Raw genomic sequence first — 19,027 nt, 5'->3', positions numbered from 1 at the left:
TCAGGTTCTGGCGTGGCTGACCTCTTTCCTTTCCAATCGACCCTCCCAGGACCAACTTGGGTCCTTCCTCTCTGACATCTTTTTCTCCACCTATGGCGTTCCCCAGGGATCTAATCTCTCTCCCTGACTGTTCAACCAGTATCTGGCACTCCTTGCCCACCGCATCGCCGCCCTCTGCCCCAACTTTCAGTGCTATGCGGACGATACCCAGCTCATTTTCAGGCTACCCTCAGCCTCCTCCTCTCCCTCCCTCATCTCTGACTGTCTGTCTGCTATCCAGGAATGGTGTGCTGCCAATGACCTCTACCTTAATGCTAGTAAGACTGAGATCCTACTCATCGGCACACCCACTCCCTCCTTCCCTGCAGCTCTCTGGCCGGCCTCTCTTGGCCCTCTTCCTGCTCGTACCTGCAAGGCAAAAAACCTCGGGGTCATCTTCGACTCCACACTCTCCTTCTCTCCTCATATATCTGACGTCTCTAAGAAGTCACATTACCAGCTGCACCTCCTCAGAGGTATTCTTCCCTTCCTCTCCTTCCTCCAGAAGCTCACTGTCTCCCGAGCCCTGGTTCTCTCGAAGCTGGACTACTGTAACAGCCTCTATCTTAATCTGCCTGCCTCCACTCTCCGCCCTCTGCAACTCATCCAGAACAGAACTGCGAGACTTGTCCTTGGCCTCAAGCCCAGGGACCGTATATCTCCAGGACTGAAATCTCTACACTGGGTCCCAGTGGCTGCGAGGATTAAGTTCAAAACCCTCTGCATTGTCCACAAGGCCTCCTGGGGCCTGGGGCCTAAATACCTTCAACTCTCTCTTCCTAAATATCTCCCTTCCCGAGCCCTACGCTCATCCGTCTCCAACTCCCTCAGGGTCAGCCGCTTCTCGAAGCAACGAGCTGGGGGTAGATCTCTCTCCGCGGCAGGGGCCTCCCTCTGGAACAGCCTTCCTGCCTCCCTGAAACTTGAGGAGAACCATCTCTGGTTCCGGAAGCACCTCAAAACCTTCCTCTTCACTTCTGCTTTCTCTCTCCCTCTCCCCTGCTAAATTCTTCACCAAAACTGCACTGATTCTGCAACTGGGCCACTCTCACTGACCTCGGTCCTGGGCCCAGTCACTCTTCACTTGCACTGCCTCCCTGGCAACCCCTGCACTGCGGGACTGTCTCTGTATCACTACAGACCCCCCCTCCCCCAGCACTTGTCTGCACTTACCTTGCACTTGCCACCAGCTGGCCCTATTTATTTATTATTTTATTTCTATTCTACTTATTTGTACTGCACTCCCCCCGCCCCTCCCCCTTCCCCTTGCACTTTTTCCCTTCCCCCTACCCCTGCACTTGCGCGGTCTGAATGACACCTGGCCTAGTAGGATCGTTGTCTGTCTTCCCTTTGCTCCCCCCTCCCTGCCTCGTCGCGCCTTGAAACACTTGTGTAAAGGCGCGTTACAAATGCCATATCATATCATATCATATCATAAATCATTTTATCACAGGAAAACCAATGGAACTCGTCAGGTGTGGAAAGTGAGGGCAATCTGCACTCTGTGGTCCCTTGTCAACCCCGCCAATGTAAAGCCTATGAGCACATACTTGAGATTGCAGCAGGGACAATCAATGAGATTAAAACATGTCATCATGTATGTCATGCACAGGGGGTACATTAAGTAAAGATTAACCCTGCCTAATTTTGTGGGGTTTGTGGCAATACATTGCTTTATCTTAACTGCTGCTTAACTCAGGTGTTTTCACTGAAACATACACACAACATAGTCATTCCAATTTTGATTTGCCCAGAAACTGAGCCGGGCCTTTTTAAAAACCACAAGCATACGTTGGGAGATTCCAGGCTCTATAAAAGTAGAGGTTTCGCCAAAGATGTGTCCCTTTCAAACAGTTATTTGCAGGACACTCACAAAATAGAACCAATCAACTCACAAGCCTTTCTGAGTTATGCAAAACAGCTTTTGGGAACTTTGCCCACACCTGTAGTCAGGTGGAAGCTGGACTCCGACCAGGCCCTCTTTCCACATATTTTCCTCCTCCTTGTATCCTACTGTCGGGTGCTTCCATTTTTAGTGACATATTAGAATACAATAATTCATGATTTTTAAGGGAATGCATGTATTTGTCCAGTTTCTGATAAATAATTAAAGCTTCAAAGTGCAGTCTTATGCAAAAACTGCTCTTAACCAAATGTTACCATTTTAACCTGCTGTTATAGGGTGTAAATGTTGAGCAACTTCCCCCATCAGGTCTAGAGGCGCAGAAGGAAGTCATCTAATTCCAGGGGCTGTCCCTCCCTGTGCCATTCATCAACAAGATGTGTTTGGAGAGGCAACCCACACTGCCAAACAGAAGAAAATTACTTGATTCCTTTGGCTCGCTGAGCTAAATACGATTAAGGGAATGCTGTTTGTTTAAAGCACTGCAATGCAAATTCACAATGTTCTGGTCTATGAGCCAAGTGAAAATGGTTGATGCTTTTGGACCTGTTTTCCACGTTCGAGCTCATGGATCATGCTTTATTACGAGTCAAACTTTGTACTATTGTAGGTTATTCACCCCAGATCTCCCATGAATTCCCTCTTTTCTTGGCCCGCGCAATGCCAAAGTGTTCTCTAGTGAAGACTCTTTCATACCCACTCTTATTACCTGTGGTGTCCCCCAGGGTTCTTGTCTCTCTCTTTCTTTGTTCAACATTTATGTTGTCCCATTTCTGAGACTGCTGGATGACCTGGGTGTCCAGTATACTAATTATACTGATTATGCCCAGGTCGGCCGGAAGCTTACAGGCTCTTACTCACAGCAGCAGGACATGTTAAATTCCATTTACTCTGCCATTCATGCCTGGATGGCCTCTAACTCCGGTATCCCTTCAAAATATCCCCACCAAAAATATCGCCATACATATGGCCATTTGTCTCACCATAGGCAATATTTTTGGGGAGGATATTTTGTGGGAGCGGGGGTTGTGTGGGTGTCCCCTGCACATTTTAAAACAATGCAGGGGTTGCGGGGGTGTCCGTGCACGGTCCGTGGGTCAATATCGCTGCTAAAATATGGCAATATTTTTGTATCGCAATATTTTTGCAGGGATAATTAATACATGGAACCCTAACTTCTTGGCCTTAAATACCAAGAAGACCGAACTCGTGATTGTGGCTTCTTGCTCTAAGCTTAAAACCCTACCAGAATAATACAAGAGTTTTTCTATTGCTGGCACTATTATTCCAGTGGCCAAAAAGGTAAAAACCTTGGGTGTAACTCTGGATGCTGAATTAACCATGAACCAGCATGTTGCTCAGATCCGTTCTTCGTGTTGTCTGGTTAATAAACTAGTTTGCAGCATCAGACCTTTTATGAACTCCCACCTGGACTATTGCAATAGTCTCTTGAGCTGCTATTCCCTGCATAACCTGTTATCTCTTCAGATCTCCCAGAACAGAGCAGTTTGTGCCATCTCAGGACTCTCTAGACAAGCCCATGTAACTGCCTCCAGGTGGGATCTCCATTGGCTCTGCCGGTAAAGCATAGAGTTACCCATAAACTCCTGACTTTGACGCATATGTGTGTACTTAAAGTGGTCCCAGAGTATCTGGCGGATCAACTTCTTTTATATACTCCGTCGCGGTCAGAAAATCAAATGAAAATTGTGTAGCCGAGGTGTAAATTGGTCAAAGCTGGTGGATGTAGTTTCAATGTCCAGAGTCCTATTGCTTGTAATGCTCTTCCATACAGTCTCAGAGTTATTCCTACTACTGTGGAATTTAAAAAAAAAAAGGTTGAAGACCTATCTATTCAACCTACCCACTGACTAAACCAGCTTGACTTCAATTTCATTCCTTAAGATACTGGTCTTCTTTTGTCTCCCTGTACTGATCTTCTGCTTTGTCGGTTTTCTGTGCGTGCTCTGAGGCCTGTGGTGGGGTTTCCAAAAATTTGAAGAAATAAATAATAAATAAAATGATAGGGCAAGGAAAATATTAGCCTTTTTGCTATAGGAGTGCTTTGCCTCTTGGTAGGTTCTGGGTTTACATGGCGCTCATGGCGTTATTGTTGGGGGCCGAGCAGGCATATGTACGGTTCTTGCAGTTTATCTTGGGAGTCTTTTGTACAAGGATGATATCCATGCAGGAACTAATTATGAGACTATTCCGAGCTCATTCGAGTTTACAAGGATATCTGCATTGTGTTGCGGACAATTGGTGTACTCAATTGACAGACAGAAACTTGGAGGGCAGTGTTTTAACTATTGAATGCAAAACGATGAGCAAAGTTGTCTGGCCTGTTGTTTTTGCAGCAAATGTAGAAGGATTTGGGACTAGCTTCCTAGTCTTGAATAAATATAAGTATCTGTCTAAATATGAGAAGCCCAGTGAGGAAATGGCTTATCGTCAACTATTTCACAACTAAATGCTGATATAAAGTGTTTGCTAAAATAAGTTTTATGTGATTTTACCGACCACTATTACTGAGTGGTATATTTAATCGTGGGCAAAACACCGGAAAACACCACTTATTTTAATTTTATTATTTGCCCCCCCAAAGCACCCCAATTTTCTACCCTTATAACACCACCCCAACCCGATCCTGACCCATTTTAACCCCTTACCCCACTTTATATATTTATTTAATTTTTCGGTGTTTGTTGGTGTTATTGGCCGCTCTGTTACGTACCTCTCTGTAAAGTTCGTAATAAAATGAATGAATACCCTAAAATATCACCCAACGAGCTTTCTGCCATTAGTATCCCACGTACTTCAGAATGTCAACCTGGGTTTATCCAGGGTGACCCAACATCAAGTATGATAACGCACTCCAGCAAAGTGACTTCTGAAAGGTCGTGTGTAAGTGTGATAAGGCTGACAATAGAAATATCTTTTGAAACGGTTTTGCTGCGGTTGTTATGGGAATTATTGTTGCCGTTTGTCTTCCGTTCTAGTTTTGTAAACTGGAAAAACTTCCATAGCCATTGCCCGGGTGAAGCAGAGGATTCAGGTGAAATGTTACGAGAGAGAGATGGGTTCCGCGGGGCATGCCTTGTCTGCCATTTTAACGCTGATGATGGCATTGAGAACAACCGTTTTTCTTTGGAATGCTCATCACAACTTTTCTACCACTTTCCTCTGTGTGTCGTGGTTGAAATGGCTAATTCTGCTGTGTGTGAGGAGGGTTAGTAAGAACACAAACTGGTATATGAAAAAGTGCCAACACAGATTTTGTCAAGAAAAATAAAACATATCTTCCTTAGTTAATAAATACTTTTTTGTAGCACATGGCAGCATACACACATGTCACTTTTCAATAGGATTGAATAGTCTTCCAAATCCAGCCTCTTTGCAACCATGCAATTTATCTTGTTGTTGTCTATTGGGTTACTCTTAGAGTTACAGGTTAAACTGTGTTTCCAGGTTGCCCACTAAAGTCATCCTCATGTTCCGTGAAGACCACCCTCCAATAGGACTGAATGTCAGCCAAGTGGCAAACCACATGAGTCCACATTTTCTTGGCTGCCCTAAATACATGTAGAATCCGCTATTCTTTTTGAAGTGGATAGCTTTGTAGGAGTGCAATATAAATGAAGTAGTCTTACAGTGCTGTGGTGTATACTTGGATGGCATCAAATCATTGGAAACACCTCCATGCCCTGATAAAGCATTCTCTGATCATTCTGTGGGATATCATTCATTTTTAAATTGATATCCCCCTTTCCCTACTGACAACAACCGTAACCCTCCCCCAAATTTTATGGGTTATTATAATCCAGTTCCCCTTATTTCTTCCTATATAACAGTTGACAGTACTGAGACAAAGAAAATGCAACTAAGAGGAATGAAGATTACCCCTTTACACCACTTTGGTACTGGGTTGAAGAAGATGCCTGCCATGAACTATGACTGTCGGGCATGTCCTTGTGATTGTGGTGAGGCAGAACTAATGAGAGTTCCACACCTGCAACCTGTCAAGAGGCTGTAGGTGTATAAAGGGAGACCCGCCAGCAGGAAAGAGAGCAACAGGGAGCACGACTGGTGAAGCGCCTGGTAGAGCATCAGGAGACCCGTGAGAGGAGGCATCCGTGGTGGTCCAGGAGAGGAGACACCAAGACACTAGCACTAGGGTGGCAGGTTGCCGCCTTTGGGAAGTGAAAGGAAGCCATGGAAATCACTGGGGAAAAGCAAGAAAGGCTGGTGAGTGTGCCAGCGCCGGGGAGCTCGACAAGGACCTCAAGTGATTGACAGTCCAAACGAATGAATGAAAAAAACATATATTGAATATCGAACTAAAGGCACAGTTAACATTTTAAACCCAATCCATATCAAACACTGAACTGAATAGCGCGCTTTACATTGAGATAACACCAGCGTACCTTGAAGTTTGCATTAAAGCACTATATTACCTTAAACCAAACTACAAGAGCATTTGAACTTAAAAGGAGAGACTAAAGAACACAATGAAGGCTCAGGAAAGCCTAACAGTGAACCTTTAATAGTGAATGCAGTGTGGCGAGGCTACAGGATGGAAAGAGGTGTGTGAAGCACGGTGGCAGGGCCAGGAGGTGACCAAGAAGAAGTGAGAGGAACCTTCCATGCGTCCTTTTGTTTTCTTGGGAGATTTTAATGTCCAGCTGTGCTCTACACATTTAAAACTTCTGTTTCTTTCAATTCTTGATTCTCATTTTCGTACTCTTCTTTCCAGTCCTCCCTCTCATGTCTTAGGTTCCTCTTTAGATCTTATTTTTACTTCTTCTCAATATATTCTATAACTTTCAGGAGCACGCTTATGGGGAAGTTAAATAACTATTACACATTGCTACCCTTAGATAATTGTGTCAACGGTGAATGCAGTATCAGTGAGCACACTAGGTGACAAGGCCTGAGATTTAGGCCAAGATTTAAGTATAACACCTCAAAGATCAGACAAGATTAAGGGGGTAATTCATGGAATCAAGCGCAGAGGGAGTGTGCGCCAGCTTGCACCAGCCGCATGCACCAAAACCCATTTTGACGCACCACGTATTCATGGATTTAAACATCCATAACTAGCCGATGTGCAGCGTGGAGCAACGACCCTGCAGCAGCGCCAGTTACGCCCCCAACCCCGCCCCCTGCACCAAAAAACATGCGCACAGCCCAGCCCATCACCCCTGACCATGACCCGCAGGCAGCCCACAACACAGGGGACCTCTGGTCATGCCCCGCAGGTAGCCCATCCACCCTGACCATGACCCGCAGGCAGCCCATCATTCTGACCATGACCCGCAGGCAGCCCACACCACAGAGGACCACCCAACACACCAGGCCATGCCCCACAGGCAGACCATCACCCCTGACCATGACCTGCAGGCAGCCCATCACCCCTGACCATGACCCGCAGGCAGCCTACACCACAGGGGACCACCCAACACCCCTGGCAATGCCCTGCAGGCAGCCCATCACCCCTGACCATGACCAACAGGCAGCCCACACCACAGAAGACACCCCTACAACCTCATGGCCAGGCCCCACAGGTAGCTCATCCACACTGACCATGCCTCACAGGCAGCCCACACTACAGGGGATGCCCCTACAACCCCTGACCTTGACCGACAGGCAGCCCACACCACAGGGGACCACCCAACACACCTGGCCATGACCCGCAGGCAGCCCACACCACAGTGGACCACCCAACACCCCTGTCCATGACCCACAGGCAGCCCACACCACAGGGGACCACCCTACACCCCTGGCCATGCCCCACAGGCAGCCCACACCACAGGGGACCACCCAACACCCCTGACCGTGACCCGCTGGCAGCCCACACCACAGGGGACCACCCAACACCCCTGGCCATGCCCCGCAGGCAGCCCATCACCCCTGACCATGACCCGCAGGCAGCCCATAACCCCTGACCATGACCTGCAGGCAGCCCGCACCACAGGGGACCACCCAACCCCTGGTCATGATGCACAGACAGCCCACATGGCACCATGCACATGCAAGCCCCGACTCATGTCCCGCCACCAGTGATGGGCACCTGCCAGCAGGCCCTGACTTATGTCCCCCCCCAGCAGTGATCGGTACCTGCCAGCAGGCCCGACCTGTGATGGGCACCTGCCAGCAGGCCCGACTCATGTCCCCCCACCAGTGCTGGGCACCTGCCAGCAGGCCTTGACTCATGTCCCCCCCACCAGTGACGGGCACCTACCAGCAGGCCCCGACTCATGTCCCCCCACCAGTGATGGGCACCTACCAGCAGGCCCTGACTCATGTCCCCCACCAGTGATGGGCACCTGCCAGCAGGCCCGGACCCATGATGGGCACCTGCCAGCAGGTCCCGACTCATGTCCCCCCCACCAGTGATGGGCACCTGCCAGCAGGCCCCGACTCATGTCCCCCCACCAGTGATGCGCACCTGCTAGCAGGCCCTGACTCATGTCCCCCCCACCAGTGATGGGCACTTGCCAGCAGGCCCCGACTTATGTGCCCCCACCAGTGATGGGTACCTACCAGCAGGCCCCGACTCATGTCCCCCCACCAGTGACGGGCACCTGCTAGCCGGCTCCAACCCATGTCCACCCAACCAACACATTGTCACAACATACATGCATGTAGCAAATGTCCACCCAAATGCCACCCCACACTGCTCCCCCACAGTCCAACTCCACACCCATCCATTGTCCCCACTTCCCAGTACAAGCCCCATGGCATGTCATTCACAGCACACATGCATGCACCCAAATACATGCCCAACATGGCCACGCAGCATCGACACATGACTGAGGCAATGTCGACTGACACATGCAATGAGAGCAGACAAGACAAATATGTGAACTGATGAAAATGTATTAAAAAATAAAATCAACCAAACAAAAATCAACCATGCCAAGGAAAAATAAATTAATGTGAACATAACTGAAATGCAAAATCCATAAAAAGGGTGATCCCAAAAAAAAGCAAATCCTCTAAGTGGTCCATGTCCAGAAACAAAAAATCTGAATCAAAAGGGTAAATAAAAAAAAAACATTCCATCATGGGTGTGAAAAACATAAAAGAAAAGAATCTGCAGTTCCAGTACTATTGACAATGAAAGTTCTAAGGGTCCATGATCCCAAAACCAAATGAAACCTAGTAAAAACCCTACAAAATACAACCATGTACAAAAAGTGGATTAATGTCCTTTCGACTCCAAAATAAAAATAAAACGAAAGGAAACCTAAGCCTAATAAACTATATACAAAGGTGGTGGGCTAGTCCTACGGCTCACCGTTCTTACCAAGACTTTTGGCCAGGGCATCATCGAACTCCGAGTCTATGTCGCGAAGGCGGGACTAGGCTCCGTCCTCGAGGGCTCGCAGGGACGCCGACATGCTCTCCACCAACTCCCTGCGAGTCTCCTCGGGAAACTGTACCCGGCTCAATGCCCACCCCATGGAGTTCTCTGCCCTGACCATGGTGAGCCGTGCCTTCTCTGCCCGCCGCCACTCTGCATCCATTTGCTGACTCCGGGAGATGCAGATGTTGCATCCGACACTGTCGCCCATGTGACCCGGCAGTCAGTTTCATCTACTGTCACGGGGCCAACGGTAGCGGTAGCTGCAGGTGCAGCTGTGGCAACCACCACCCAGGCTCTGGGTCAGCCAGCGTATGATGTGTTGGCACCTGAGGACTCCCAGGCTGAATTCGAGGTGGTCAGGAGGCACAAGCAATTTGCACGCAGGAATGCTCAGACCGAGGCACATGTCCCTGGGGCAGTGTTGTCATCTGCTGCCCCAAGCAGCCGGGTGGTGGCAACTGCACAGACAGATGCAGCCAACACCACCCGGGCTTTGAGTCTGCCAGCCAGGACAGTCTCGGTCACTGTGCCACTGCAGCAGTTGATGCGATGAATCCTGGCAACAGCACCCAGCAGCCACTGATGGCAAGTCAGGGCTTCTGTCCTGATTCCACCAGCCACTCCCTTGGTCCGGTCCACCAGCGCCACTGTCCCTACTGACCAGGGTGGCATTTGACAGTCAAGGTCTGTACCACTGCCCAAGAGGAGGAAGGTTGCGCCTGTGGGACCCAATACACGGCTCCGGCCTCCGGCACGTCGAGGAAGAAGGCTTTCAACAAGCAGGAACCGGACTTCCTTGTGGGCTACGAACGCAATATGCTAGTGGGCCCAAATTGCCATACTGTGCCTGCCCAGCATTGGGCACACTGGCAGCATGTTGCAGATGGTGTTAGTGCATTCAGATATCAGGTGCACACAGCTCAGGACTGCAAAAAGCATTGGGATGACCTCTGACACTGTACTAAGCAAAAGCATGCCTCCAATTATGCCATGACTGGTGACTGGCAGTGGTCCACCACCTGAGGAGGAAGAACTCACTCCGCACGAGGAGATTGCTGCAGAGTTCATCCCAGCACAATTGATCGAAGGAGTGGGAGAGATGCAGGATAATGATGCTCCGTCTGGTGAGTGTTGTTGTGTTGCTTGTCCAGCCCATGTGTTGTTTGCTTGTGTGATGTGTTGTGCTTGACTGCCACTACATGCTGTGTGTACATGGTTCTCATGTGCGAGTCATGCAATGCTTCACTAATGCGTGCCTGTTGTGATGCATGCTGGACATGTGAAGCAGACAGGGACTGTCCTCATCACTACACATGCACCCTACTCAAATGCTAGTCACCCAGCTGCCCCTCTGGGCCATGTTCCAGCTCACTGACCTGCCTGCATGTAGCCTGTGTTGTCTTTCCACTCAGCACTCGGAATATGTCATCGCATGACTGACGTGCACATGTGTTCAGCCTGCATGCGGGTACTCCATGCAGGCATGCTTCCTTGCCCCTCAAACCCCCTGCATCTCAATTTCACCATGGCACTGGTGGGTAACATGTTGGACTACTGCAATGGCCTGTTCCACGCTCCTGTGTACATGCACACTTCCCCCTGTGAACCAGCCAGACACATACTGTGGGGTACATCCTTTGTCCTTGATGCAGGGTGTCTCACTCGGACTGTGCAGATGGCAGATGCTCCCCAGGGACATGAGTGCACATTCATGCTCCATGTGCATTCCATGCACGCCCCTATGTGTCCTTGGCAGGATGATCATTGCAGTACGTGTCCCGGATTACATACGTATCATAGCATATTTAGGGTGTTATTGTCTGTGTGTGGCACAGGCCTCCCTCTTTGCAGGCCCCCTGACTCTGTTCAACTGGTGCAGTGCCTTCTGCATGAATGGGTGTACTACTGACGGTTCATCATGTGTCCTGCTTACTGTCCCATTCTCATCTGCTGTGGTGTCAGTTGACTGAGATGATGCAATTGATGCTAGCCAAAAACTGTCTGCCAATACACAGTTCTCTGGTCAACCTTTCATTACCATGCAATGCCTCGCTGCATTTACACTAAGGGGGCAGGTTAACTGTAGCCATGCAACCCAGTGCATGCACATTGCACATGATGGCTGAACTTGCCCTTACACTGCCGTCATGTTAAGTGATTGACATCAAAACGTACTTGTTGTTGTAGATTGTTGGTAACGTACACATTTACTGCACTGCACCCAGCCACTTCTGAGCCATGTTACACCGTTCTACATGCCGACTCACTGCTGCAATGTCAAAGTGACCTGGCATGTATGTTCAGATTTTCTCCCTTCACTGTTATGAAGCGCACTAGCACAGGTGCATCCCGTGACACATGTACTCTGTATTGGAACACCCTAGCGAGTGTTTAGCAAAGTTGAATGGTCAATCTGCAGGCTATACTAACTGGTATACGGGTGTATATGAACATGGGTGCATTTGAACACTTTCACATACACATATGTAAGCAGCTTCAACGCTGTGTAGTGCAACATTGCAGCTACTTACTTAGGTGTGTGTGAAAGTGTTTATTACACATGTGTTATCAGCAACATTTTTGTTAAATAATATGTCGTTATTTTATGAAATTGCTGCTGTGATTCCAGCATTGCACCCATTCTGTTAAATCGGCACACTCCTGAAGGTTCACTGTCTTGCACTATGAGTACGCCCAGGCCCACTTAGCAATATTAGTGGAGCCTGGGCGTGGTGATTTGACACACTGAATCATGTTTTTTCGCACATCCATTGCACAAAGTGCTGAATCAGGCCCTGAAGAGTGTTCTAGAAGCTCCATGGACCGGCAGCACAGACCATACTGGGTGTTATGGTCCCTCATACCTCGTTGAAGGCCCTCGCTTTGCTCGGGACATTCACTATGTCTTCAGGGCCCATGACACCTGGTACGGGCCGAGCTGCAGATCAATGAAGCCATATTGGTGATGATGATTTAGTGATGCATGTCTACCTGCATATTACGTGTGTCATGGTGTGTTTTGATTCACTTGCAGCTGTGGCCATTTGGCTGTTTAAACATGCTTATGCTACGTGCCATCTCTTTGTTGCCATCTGTCATTTCTGCCTGTGATATGTGTCTGCCAGAGGTGGTGTGTGATGGAGGTGATATACTACATTCAGTACATGTGTAGGCTTCTCAATTTACATGCAGCCATTTCTGCTTTCGGGATGCCATTGCATATCAATGCCACTGGATGCATGCCGGAATTTGAGTTGTGTGGGACATGTCTGCTTCATGTGTCGGCTGTTGATGTAGTGATGTCTATGTGTGTGCGGGTTATGTACTGCTGACCTGTGTACTCATGTTTGTTTTGTTCACATTACAGGTACAGTACTTCCCCAGTTACACCCTCATTTTCATGCATTGTTCGCCATTCCGCGTGTTCCACCCCCTTTTTGGTGTGTGCGCTACATGTTGTGCTCTTTCGCTGTCGGCGTCGCGCACAGCGTTTGGGATGTCGCAGTGACGTGTAAGGTAGGCGAGGATTTGGAACAGCTCCCAGGAAAAACATGCGCACAGACTTCCATGAATCACTTGTGCGCGAACGCACGCATGTTCTGGATTTTTCTCGCTTGTGCCACCAATTTCAGCGCACAATTATTCCATGAATCGGCCCCTAAAATGGAACAGAAGAATTGGTTCAGATTTTTAATCAAACTGTTGTAACCCTGAATGATCAGTCAACGCTTTTAGTGCATAATATAAGTGGGATGGTCAGGCTGGATGTGCTATTGCTGGCTGTGATGAATTGCTATTGCAGGATATGATGAAATGTGTGACTCCCAAATGAAAGTGGTATTCAAAAAGTTTTAAGAGAAATTCAAGACGGAATATCTCATTTAATACAGGGTCACATTCCCTGGTATTTTGTATCATCTGACATCATCTGACAAATGATGTCTTGGATAACACAACAGGAAATGGAACCATTACAAGAAAAAAACGCAATTGAAATGGGAAGTGTGATTCCCCTTTACATAGATATAGAGTGAATGGAAATTGTACATAATGTAGGTTTCTGGCAGAATGATAAATACATAAACATGGTGGTATTTCAGACATGGGAGATGGGTTTGTACAGAATGCCCAAATAAGATACTTTTGTGAAGTTCAAGGAGCAAAATTACTTATGCCCTGGAAAACCATTCACACCTAATGCAAAAATGCTCTATGTGGATTACAGGAAGATCAAGGGGTTGTGAAAGGATGTGAGATGTCGATTAGTAATCCAAAACCGTAATGTATTAGTGCACGCCAAATGAATCAAGCATAGGTGATTGGTTAGTACATGTGTAGAGAATTATACAGCCACACACTTGAGTCATGGATCATTTGTAGTAAGGCCATTGAAGTACAGTATATTCTTTATAACAGTACCTTAGGACACTGTGATAATGGTTGAAGGGCTAACATTTTCTAAGTAGATGATGATTTATGGGAAGGAAGAGTGCAAAACTAGTGTTATTCAAAAGAAACACATTTCCTATGGATCCTAACATGGTATATCTCCTGAAACATAAGAAAACACATACAATCACGTTGAATATTCAAAAGGAATATATCACAGTGAATGACCTGAGTTTGGCAAATTAAGATATAGATGCATGGAAGGAGTTGCAGTAGACAGAGAATTAATTGTTAACTCTAGATGTGTCTATATTTATTATTATACCATGGTTAGTGGCATTTACAGTAAAGATACATGACAATGCAGCTAGATTGACAACCATAGAAACCAAGAAAATACTTGTAAATGTGGTGCTTGATTTGTAGCTATAAAAGTTATCAGTTTGCAGAGTCCCCATGTTTTGATCAGTGTCATCCGCAGAAAAGGAGGGAACGTTAGAGAATTTATGAGATAAAGAATTTTTGCAGTAGGTGCAGTAACATTGTACATTAACATTTAGAGTTGGGAAGTGAGTAGAGGGAGGTTACATTTACTTAGGCCATGCACATACTAGCATAGCTGCAGGTGCATAAATACAGTTCGGTTTAAAAAACCCAAGTGAAATTAAATGTGTACAATAGTGACTTGTGAAGAAAAACATACATAGCTGGCCAAGCATGTAGCAGAAGTGAGATTGGCGTTGAATGAAATCAATAATTGTGTGTGCAAGTTAGAACAGGAGGGAAGGAAATGGAATGAAAGGGATGTGTGATGAATCTAATGGAGTCGTAACGGATTCCTTCCTTATCCCTGGACTCAGACTATATCACTGCTGTAACTGTGTTGCCTCCCCTCTCTATTTTCTGGTGCTTTACAAGAATTTAATAGAATAATAGTATAGAATAGAATATCCCCCGGTCGTGACCTCCTCCCAAGTGGCATGGGGACGGCAGCCGCTACCTGATCCTAACCCTTTTGCCGGCTATATGAGGGAGGATCTCATGAGAGGAGACAATTACTGGAGAGATGTCATGATTTCATTGGATGAAACCCAGTGTTCCCCACTTTCCCATGAGGAAGACCTCCTAATACCTGAATTCTTGATGGCCTATTGTCACTCTGGTCAGGCTCCCCACCTTTGACCCAAAAACCCACAACTCACACATAACACATTTTGTTTCTAATGTGCTTTTACGCAAAATCTCTGAGAAAAAAACATCTATGATTTAAAAGTCCAATGACATCCATGGACTTCAACTCCCATAACAACCCAGGTACTGAGAAGAGAAGGAGGATGAGAGAGTTTGTGCAAAGGGACAGGAGCTCGAAGTACAACATGTAGGCTATTTGTTTTTCCAAGCCTTCAGTGTGTGGGACATTTAAGGATGGCAACCACACTACAGCATCGAGCAGTGTAGGAGAAGACTTTCAAACCAATACTCAGGCTCACAAACATGACGGCACACAGGCAGGTCTTGCAGGACAAGAGGACAAACATTGAATGTGAGCAAGAATGGCTGTGGAGACATTGGGAGCCACACATGAGGTTTTGCAGGGTAGGCCACTCGCAAAGACAGCGTTCTCGACGCCAGGTCGAGAGGGAAAGCACACTTGTGACCGCTGAGCCATGCAGGATACTGGAAGAACGTCTGCACACTCCAAAGTGAAAGCGGGTGAAGAAATCACACTGCAGAAGCACAAGCAAGATCGAAGACACTGGAAGGAACCTGTGAGTCTGCCCAAAGCAGACCCTGTGACATTTCAAAAGCATGCCAATGAATGTTCAAATGGTATAGATTTGCTGATGCAGAAACAAACCGAAGTATGTTTGAATGCAGTCAAGGCAAAATACAAATTCAACACCCAATAAGAAGAATGTTTGAATGCAGACGGGAAAGTACAAAGGCAAAACCCAATCAAGTACAGATACATGCAATGCCAGTATGGGGGAAATATTGGAGCAAATCATAGACTGATATACCAAGCACCTCATGGTATATGCTATTGTGATATATCCAAAGAAATGTGAAGCACATAAAAAGTCCTAGCAGGCAAGGACACCAGGTAGCTGAAATTGTACAAGGATTCCTGGCAGTGGAGTACACCAGGTGATCTGAAAAATCATAAGAATATTCCTGGTAGGTGAGTACAACAGGCAGCGGAACTTTTACAAAGATTCCTTGCAGGGGAATATACCAGATGATCTGAAAAATCATAAGAAAAGTCCTGGCAGACAAGTACACCAGGCAGTAGAAATTGTACAGATTCCTGCAAGCGGAGCATACTGGCAATCTGCAAAGTTACAAGGAATACTACAGAAAGACTATTACAGAATGTTTTGCTTAAACAAGAACTTTGTGAGTCCAATTAAGACACAAAGGAACTGTTAACTGAAGAGACATTTTCATCATCAACTTTAAGAATCCAGTGGAATGGGACCACCCTCTGGATCCAAAGGTCTTTACCTTACAGAATACTTTTAAAATAAGTCATCCTTATACTTTTAGTTTTGACCACTTTTGTCAACAGCAAGTTAAAAGACATTCCTTCCACCCTTTTGAGTTTTTGTTTATTGTGTGAGGGTCAAGGTATGGCATTTTGGACAGTTGGATGGCTTTTCAGTTACTGACATCCTGAAACGGACACATCCTTAGTTTTTAGTTAAAATGCCATGCCAAAGTAAATGTGGATTTGCAGGTGTACTTTCGAATAGCGGCTTCATGTGAGTTTGTTTCTGTGCAGGACAATATATGTAACACGATTGATTCAAGCTGATCAGATTGCTTATATAATGTGCATCATTTTGAAAGGGTGTAGCAATCTTTGGGCCTCATTACGACCCTTGCGGAATGGGTTTACCAGCACGGGTAAAGGTGCCGGTGCCGGTAAACCTATTATGAGGTTCCCTCGCGGGACCTGGAACAGACGTCTGTAAAACCAAACATCCTTTCTGGGTCCCACGAGGGGACCAAGGAGCTAATAACGGACCCTGCATTAACAGGCCCGTTATTAACTCCATCCCCATTCCCATTGTGCCCTATGGGGGCTCAAATGAGAATGCAGATTGGTTTTGTGAATGAGGAATTACCGGTTCCTCCAAGGTTGGAATGACCTGGTAATTCCTCATTCACAGACCATGGACCTGGACATGATTTTGGAGGCAGCCATGGCGCCAATAGCACCATGGCAACCTCCAAACTCGTAATGAGACCCTTTGTTTGCATCTAGAAGTGAATAAATTGATGTAACAAAACATTACAGTACTAAGTCTGATGGTGCATAGATCAAGGTCCCGAATAAAACAATATGATTAGCAAAGTGACAGAGACAAGCTACTAAGTCCAAAAGCTGCCGGTGAGAAAACTAGTGGCCTTTAAAAATATGTGCATTGTTTTTAAAAGCATGTATTGTCCCTATTCCTCTGCTTTTTCACACAAACCTAACTGTCCTATCACTAATCATACATTCAGAAGATGCACTACCAGCTTTCAGCCATAGCATGTAGAAAGACAGTGAAAACCAAGTTAATTTAATGTATTTATATGTATTTTTCCATACTTTATGTTTTTAAGATGAAGATGTGTTATGTCGGATTTAGCATAGATTAATGAGTTCATCTACTAATTTATGAGAGGCCTTGCTCTGGCAGATGGCTCAAGAGAATTACTGTTTCCTATGGCAAGCAATCATCGAAGCCTTATATTCTGATAACAGATCTGCGCTAAGTTTGTGTCCTTGATGTGACATGTGCTACACAATGCAAAAGCCATGCTTTTCTCCCACTTCCATGTGTAAAGTAACATATACATTTTTGTATACATTTGAAAGACACTTTTTCTATTTTTGCACCTTTTTTTTACAATTCTTTAATTAAAATGTTTTATTGGCTTAAAAATGAATATAGAAAAAGCAAGAACAAATACATGTTACATGATCCTGTTAATTAAAAAAAAAACCTTTAACATTAATAAATCAGTCCACATCCTGCCATCAATTTGCATTCCAATGTTTCCACTCTTGCACTTTTGATGACACACAATCTTTAATCTGAACATTGATTAAACACAACGTGAAATGGGATATTATGCAGAGAATTGGCAGCATGCATATGGTAAAACCTCTGCTTAAGAATAATTGTAATGAAATGGTACTTAAAGAGAGAATAAGATTTGCACAATGCAAGTTAGTGAATATTAAAATGAATGGTTAGATGCCATTATAAACAATGTTCATAATGTTGGTGCAACAAAAACGAATTATAGTGCTATCATCTGTGGTGATCGGTATCTCTTAAATGCCCTCAACACCAAATACAATCCTCGTAGGATGTTCTCAAACACCTATACACATTTTGAGTCACAGAACCAGGAGTCAGATCCAACTTAGTCTGCTGGGAAAAAAAGTAAAAAAGGTGAAAGAAAATGGTAACGGTGTAAGATATTTCTAAATGGAGGTTTGGAAGAAAGAACAACTACATACAATGATGTAGCAGATGAGTTGGTAACAAAGTTCAGTACAATTGATACCCATACTTCACCAAATGAGTTGCAGGCCTACGATCAGAAAAACATAAGACAGTATGTCTCGGATACCTTCAATGTGCTTATGGCAATATACATATAGCTAAAGAAAAGAAAGACATTCAATGGATTGGTCTGCCTTTTTATTCTGCTCAAGAATGTAAAACTTTGGAGGATGAGAGGCAAAGAAGACTTGAGCAACGTAGAGCAAAAACAATCTCAGTTACAATAACATATTCTGCAGCGAATTGCCTTTCATGCATTTGACATGTAAAAACACCAGCAAAAAGATGGTAATAGACTGCTGCAGGAGTCAATGACAAGCTTGAATACCTTTTTAATGTTGACAGTCATTTTGAAATCCACTGTGAAATAGAACTATTAAAGCACATGCAAATGGCTTTCGGGATGGAATGTGGAAGCTGTTCTGCAGAAGATTTAAAAACTGCAAGGAGTTTTGTGTCCAACGCTCTTCAGCCTGATGTAACTAAATTGGCTCGGGATAGGTCGATCAGCAGTGTGTATGCAATGTACTATGGATCAACTTCAAATCTCCCATGATTTCCTTCAGTCTATAGTACTTTTTCCAATAGTGCAGAAAGCATTTTGGCAACCAGCTCTAATGGCTAACAATACAAGTGGCTCCAGAGTTGAAATAACCAGTATCTCATGATGGGCAAGGAATATGATGAAGATTATGATGAAGACGACTTTAATGAAAATGATGAAGATGAATGATTATCAGTTATATATCTTTTTGGTTTTGT

At 45.6% G+C, this 19,027-nt stretch overlaps 1 pseudogene; it reads left to right on the top strand.

Annotated features, from left to right (window-relative positions):
• The first annotated feature begins 18,034 nt into the window (after positions 1–18,034).
• Positions 18,035–18,821, top strand: LOC138505157 (transcription factor Dp-1 pseudogene; annotated as a pseudogene).
• The last annotated feature ends 206 nt before the right edge of the window (positions 18,822–19,027 follow it).

The sequence above is a fragment of the Ambystoma mexicanum genome, chromosome 11 (genome assembly GCF_040938575.1).
Source record: "Ambystoma mexicanum isolate Mex_15411 chromosome 11, UKY_AmexF1_1, whole genome shotgun sequence".
NCBI classification, from domain to species: domain Eukaryota; kingdom Metazoa; phylum Chordata; class Amphibia; order Caudata; family Ambystomatidae; genus Ambystoma; species Ambystoma mexicanum.
The sequence above is the reverse complement of the archived record's forward strand: the minus strand, read 5'-3'. Positions and strand labels throughout refer to the sequence as shown.